A 7,388-nucleotide genomic window follows, 5' to 3' on the forward strand; every position below is an offset into this window, starting at 1 on the left:
CACTACATTTCATAACGTGATCAAGTGTTGATGTCAATAATGTCACTGGGGTCAAAATTGGAAATCCAGGCCATGAGAGAAAAGTCAGAAACGAGTGTGTCCGCCCCTAGCAGCCACACGTGCAACACAACGACGCCTCATGGATGTCACTAATGTCTGTAGTGTGTTCTGTGGGAAAGCATGCCACTCCAAACTCAGCCATTGAGCAAGCTGGCGCATATCTTGAGGTGGACGGTGGTTCTCCCTAACACGTCTCGTTAACAGATCCCATACGTGTTCAATGGGTGCCATATGAGGAGAATATGCTGGCCATTCCATGCGAGTAACATTGTTTTGTCCCAGAAAGTCAGTGACTATGCGTGCACGATGAGGTCTAGCCTTGTCATCCTGGGAAAACCGCCTGTGGGCCTATTCGATGAAGACAAGGAATCACCATTGGTCTCAGAATCACATCCTTGTAGCGAACAGCATTCAAATTCCCGTTGATGACGTACAGATTGGTTCTGTGATGAAATGAGAAGGCGGCCCACACCATGACACTACCACCACCAAAGCGGTTGTGCTCACGGACGTTGACGTCAGCAAAACGTTCCCCACGCCGTATGTAGACAAGAACACGACCGTCATTATGCTGCAGTGAGAACCGAGATTCGTCAGAAAAAAGAACTGCTGACCACTGTTGTCTTTTCCACTGTCGGTGTTGCCGTGCCCATGCGTCTCTGGCTGCTCTGTGACGCGGAAGAAGAAGCGGTCTAACGACTTGACGTCGGGGCCTGATGTTTCTTTCCCTCATATGGTTTCTTATGGTTTGGTCACTGACATTTGTTCCTGTAACAGCCCTCAGTTGCCTTCGAAGATGGTTTGCTGTGACTGTTCTCCTCCTCAATGCTTCAACAACGACGCACCGGTCTTCTCTTCCTGTTGTCACACGAGGGCGTCCTGACCTTGGTCTATCACGTACTGTCTGTGTTTGTTGGAATCGCTGACGTATTCTGCAAATGACGAATGGACTAACATTTAACCTTCGAGCAGCTTCCCGCTGTGAAACATTCTCATTTAGCCACCCAATAGCTCTGGCTCGTTCTTCAATCGTGAGGTGTCGACGTTGTGGCATGTTGAACACAGTGATGCAGTTTCATAGCGACCTGCCTTTATCAACCCAAAATTCGCACAAAAATTCCTTGTGGCTCGTGCTGTGGCTCTCATAACAGATTTTCTATTTCTTATGTGGGCATAACTGAGAATAAGTGAGCAAATGCACGATCTCCATTTTTACGGCAGCTGTGAGGAGGAGATTACAACAAAAATTTCCATGAAAATCAGTGCTGGTCAAAATGAACGTTGACGAGTCCATTATGACTCAAATTCTTTGTTCTGGTCATGAAGTCACTTGAGTAAGGGTAGTCTTCAATATCAGTACGTTAGCCGCCGATCAGGAGGCCCTTTACCAAATTTAAAAGGAATCGAATGAACAGTGCTACAAAATATCCGTGTTCCCTAATTATTTTGACGAGCATATATATTTTCATAACACACCTGATAACTCTTCCTTGTAAATAGCACAAACTGGTCTTGAATCTTAGAATTTCATCTTCATGTTGGCTAAGAACTCGTCAGCTTTTATCTGATTCCCATCCATACGATGGTTATCATTGTCCCTGTAGCCGGAGATGGTGTTGTCGGTGGTGTTGATGTTCGCTGGACATCCAGTGTTGCTGCATCGCTGATGAGTTGTGCAATTGTTCCTGCTCTAAACCCTAAACGTACACCCAGAATATACCAGATTCTGACGACCCAATCTAACGATGGTTAATCTGTGCATTTGACATTTTTGCAAAGGTGTGATCATTTGTGAGCCTTCATTTTATACTACTCAATCTAGAAAGTATCGTTAAGTAGTGATATATGTTCACCCTTGACTCGTTACAATATCCCTAATAGTTAATGAATTATGTTCACATATCTTAAAAAACAACTGATGCAAATATACATTCGGTGACAACTGTCAATCTGAATCAGATTAAAATAAAAGCATCAAATCCCTTCAAGAAATCCCCGCGAAAAACGGTTAATTTGTCGATTAATTTGTTCTTTCATCGTTTTGGGGGGTTAAATGCTACCAACTAAAGCAAAAATTGAACGAACAAAATAATCGACTTTTGAAGATTTTGTCACTTGTAATTACTGTGGCACTCATAACAGATTTTCTATTTCTTATGTGGGCATAACTGATGAACACTAAGTGGTTGTTATGGCAATTGAGAATGTAAGCAGTTCTGAAAACCTTATGATTTCTAGATGTTACTGATTCATGGGCTTTGGCTGATGTTAATTCAGATATAAATACACCGTTTACACATGATGAGGTTAAAGGGGCAAGTTCTACAGCTAACATATCCAGGAGCAGATAACTTGTGTTGTGAGATGTTTAAAAATTATTCGCGTTATTCGCGATCTTTTGAATATGTACTGGGATTCTCGTTTTATTCGTAAGGCTAAGAGATATGTCAAAATTATACCTACCAAACCCAGGACCCCCCAACACCCCCCCCCCCCCCACCCCTCCCCACTTCCAGCACAGTACACAGCGGTTTCCCTTAAGTGTTGTGGATGTAAAATTATGCAAAGAATAATCACCAACCCTTTGAAACTATCAGCTCTTATCCAGTACTCATTCTGGGTTTTGAAAAGGTCGCTCGTGCACCGATAAGCATATAAGACTTCAGACAGCAGAATCTCAGAAAATAGTTTGCAATCAGAATTACATGCTGTAAGTATTCATTGAAATAGAAAAAGGGTAGGCCTTTCAAATTGCAAACAATTGGTATAACAGATAACAGGGTGATTCATGTGGGTATTGAGACAGAACTTACTGGCTTGCACATCATAGATAATGGAAGTCCACAAGACAAGACAAGATTTATTCAGTAATTAGGCCTCAAGCCCATAATACAAAAATATATACATGTTATAGAACCTGCATGCATGCAGGTATGCTATGTATGTAGCCATGATTATGACACATGTAATGTGTATAAATAAATAGTCAAATACTTATGCTTAAACAACCAAAGGTTCTTCTCTTATACACCTAATTTTCAGCAAACATTTTCCAATAGATATTATAATATTTTTATCTGTTGATGACATTAATGATAAGAATGTTAGATAATTTGAGCATATCTTGGGCATATAATGAGAACATGATATTCATTTTCAATTAAGGATTTATGAAGGGAATTGAAGAAGATACAGAACATTGATATGTCTACCTGTTTCAACTGTAATGATTCTAAAATGATTGCATCTGAAATTTGTAAATAGTTTTATTAAGTGGATCGGTAAGTCATAAGAGAGATATAATTCAGGGGTAAATAAGGACTTATACTCTTTGTAATGTTTACATGTTGGTGGTAGTCTACAAGGAAGTGTTATTAGCCAAGTTTGGTTTAATGTCTTGATCAACGTGTTTGTCACTAATCTTCCTTTTAATGTTGACGCTGCATAATCTGCACATCAAGCAATCAAGTTTATTGATGTAGACGTCTGGCTTATAACCAAAAAAATAAAATAAAAAATATATGTCCACGAAACACGTGCTGCTGGCAGCAGGTAACAGCAGGTTACTCTTTAAGGTGTGCTTCATACACGCTGCACACTTCAAGTATTTTACAGTCTCATCACACATTTACAATAAAAAAGACATTCTATAGTTGAATGCAATGTGGACATACACGGCAAGTTTATACATGAAATAATTATTTTCAGAAGCCATCAACAGGCTCAAGTTTTGTAGATTAGGATATGGCCAATATTTGAAAGGAAAGTACTTCTGATAGAAAACAATCTGATACATACAACCAGAAAGTGAAATTCATCACTTTCAAATTAATGTAACATTCTCATACAAAAATCAGTTTCCCCAAATGTCCCACAATATTTCAAATTTCAGGAACCAACGATTTCATTTTCCTATACGAAAACGTTTCATCCAGGTTGTTCAATTATTAGAACGTACTGCAGAACGTTGACTTGGCAGCTGACAATGTAAGTTCCTCTACTTATGGCTGCCAAGGCTCATCATTTTGCTACCAACTTGAAGATAAAATAATCACAGGTGGCTTCTCTATTGTTGACAACCCAACCTTCGTCAATTATTCAAATAGGGACCAAAATATTGCGTGCAGCCTCCAACCAAATGGGACAACAATTGTTTTATTATTATGGAAGCTGTCGAAGCATATGCCAAACAAATGGCCCAAAAGAGAAGAGGAACCTGTTGATTTTCTTTCAGAGTGGGTTTAAGTCAGTGCGTGGTGTTGTCATTGGTAGAATGCACAAACTGAAAAAGGGGAAACCTTCTGGCTGTTCAACATGAAAAGTTTGTAGTTGTTCCTACTGACAAGACCTCTTATACTATCACTTCATTAATTGTTTGATAAAAAAAACTTGGTATAAGTGATAGATCAAATAATGCCACATATAAAGTTAGTATGTTAACTGAGGAAGAAATCTGCCCAAACATCAGTGCCATCAACTTTTGGCTTGACTCCAAAGCAACTCCAAGCAACTGTACCACCAAATCCCTGTCTCAACGATTAACCATTATCCTTAATACCTTCAAGGAAGGACTTTCTTAATAGTCACAGAAAGTATTTGAGACAGGTCGAATTAATACCATATGATTTGGTTGGTTGATTTGTTGTTTTACGCCGCACTCAGCAATATTCCAGCTTTATGACGGCGGTCTGTAAATAATCGAGTCTGGACTAGACAATCCAGTGATTAATATCATGAGCATCGATCCACGCAATTGGGATCGATGACATGCATCAACCAAGTCCGCGAGCCTGACCACCCGATACCGTAAGTCGCCTTTTACGACAAGCATAGTCACCTTTTACGACAAGCATGGGTTGCTGAAGACCTGTTCTACCCCGGAATCTTCACGGGTCAATAACATATGAATACTAAAAAACTCAACAGAGTTTTGCTTGTCCGTGTCCTGCAATCTATGCTGGTTGAAAAACGTTATTCGATTGGTTTGTATCCCGAAATGAACAATTTTCTTGATAAGTATGTAATTTTTCTCAATTCCAAAATTTAAAACGTGCCATTTCGTGCGAAATGGTTATCACTTTAATTCATGTATCAGAACAACTTCGATTTCATTGTATTTTTTCTCATTCTGCCAACCAAGAGGGTTCGACTACCACTCGAGTTCCAATTGGTAAAGTTTGCATGTTACTGTGTGGATACACAATAAGTGTTTTCAGATTTTCGGATGTTATTGAGTAAACCCGACGGATTCTAATGAAATATCTGCGCATTGAATACACAATAACACCCGCAAGTCTGAAAGCACAAAATATGTTTTCAGAATTGATTTTATTCCATGTTCAAAGTTCATGTTTTGGGCTTGGAAGTCTTGTATACGTTTGAAGTAGACAGTGAACCAGATTTATGTACGTTACAGCCAGATTGTGAAACCAGTCATTTTGTGAAACGTTTAAGACTTTCAGTCTACACTCACGAAGCGTCAACATGAGTACTATCTTCTGTCCAAGTAAGAAGTACTCCAGTGTGCTAATGTTGAGAAGTTAATCAAGAAGCACCAATCACCAAATGAACCTAAACTCTACTTCGTCACAATAGAAGATACCTTCGACATTATTAAAATCGTGAACATTGACACTGCACATGGTGGTCGCAACAGAATGATACATGATCTGCAAAGCAAATATGCCAACATCTTGAGACACTGTAGAACTGTTCAAATCTTTATTGAACAGCTCCAAAGCATGCGAAAACGACCCATGACGTAGTGAAGCCTATCTTGACTAGTGAGTTCATTTCTCGGGGACAAGTCAATCTCATGTCCATGCAGTCCATCTTCAGACAGAACAGACCTCCAGTGAGTTTTGGCCCATAATGAGGTGAGGTGAAATGGGGTTTAACGTCGCGTCCAAGATTATTGCACTTATATAGCGACGTGCATGCGCGCGCGTGTGTGTGTGTGTGTGTGTGTTTGGCTGCTTGTACTAGTCCGGACTGATGCCGATTTATAGTGCTAGCTCACTGAGATACCATGCCGCAGTTTAACATGAATACCCCACTCATACACAGTATACTGACTCCGAGCCGACCAGTCCTTGTTTTAGCCCCTTAATGCCGAGCGCCAGACAGGGTAACAACAAGTACCATCGTTTAACGTCTTTTGGTATGACGCAGCCGGGGATCGAACCCCGGACCTTCCGCTCTCCGGGCGGACGCTCTACCACTAGACCACGGAGGCGGTCGGCCCATAAGGAAACACCAGAGCAAGCACCTTCATCTGAAACAACTGATTCATTTGTTTCTGTGACAACTGAGCTTGACCAGAGACAAAAAGTGTGTGCTCCGGTGCCAGAGCTTCTAAGGTGTTGCAAGCAGAACGCATAGTGATGAGAAGTCGCATTATATAATTGCAGGTGAAACAGGGGACAGTGTTGCTGTACATATACAAGATGTCGATCGTGGCAGAGGGTAACCTAGAAATACCCTTGGTGTTAGGAAAGTAAATGATCAGTACACTGTTGCAACAAAAAGCGGTATCCTGAATGGCACCTACTCAAGAAATCAATTTGACATTTGTCCTCAGAAGCTCCTCACTGACACTGACATCAACAGAACAACACTTGTCTCACTCGGAGAAGCAGTGCGACATATACATCCATTTGTGGTGGAGAAGGCTTTGTCGAGTGTGTGACTGCAGTTGGCCCGAGAAGTGTCGAACAAGCCAATGCAAGTGTTAGAAAGCAAACCTTAAATGCAACAGCCGCTGTCACCATAACTCATTGATAACTCATTGCTTGAATTGCTCCAATAAAAGATGTGGAACTTACTTATCTTCGTATTTTTTCACATATAAGATCTAGATAACAGTTTAGTTATTTCGTCAAATGTCTGCCTTTAATTTTCAGTCATTTCATGAAACGACTGAAAGCTTCACAATCTGGCTGAAACGTACATAGATAATATATTTTATGAATGCTTCACTTGTTATCATGATTGTGGACAGAACGGGGAAGGAAGCAAGGAAAGCAGGAGGGAAGCAGTTAGTTGCTTCCATTTCAATTGATCCTGTTGTTTTTGTTTGTAACATTTTGTAACAACTGATCTATACTCTTCAAATAAAAGAAACGCATATATTTGACTATAAAAACAAAATTAGCGGACCAAGAGGTGCAAAATGAAGAGGTTTAATGTGTTGTAGTGTCAGTGACACATTGTCCGGATCATGCAAACCATTAGTCGGGAATCACGAGTGTTCCTGGGACAGTCAGGCTGGTAAGGCTCATCCTCAGCTCAGGGCCCTTCACCCCTCTACACGCAGCCCATACAGCGAA

Source organism: Haliotis rufescens, unplaced genomic scaffold, assembly GCF_023055435.1.
Source record: "Haliotis rufescens isolate VD_foot unplaced genomic scaffold, xgHalRufe1.0.p SCAF_20, whole genome shotgun sequence".
NCBI classification, from domain to species: domain Eukaryota; kingdom Metazoa; phylum Mollusca; class Gastropoda; order Lepetellida; family Haliotidae; genus Haliotis; species Haliotis rufescens.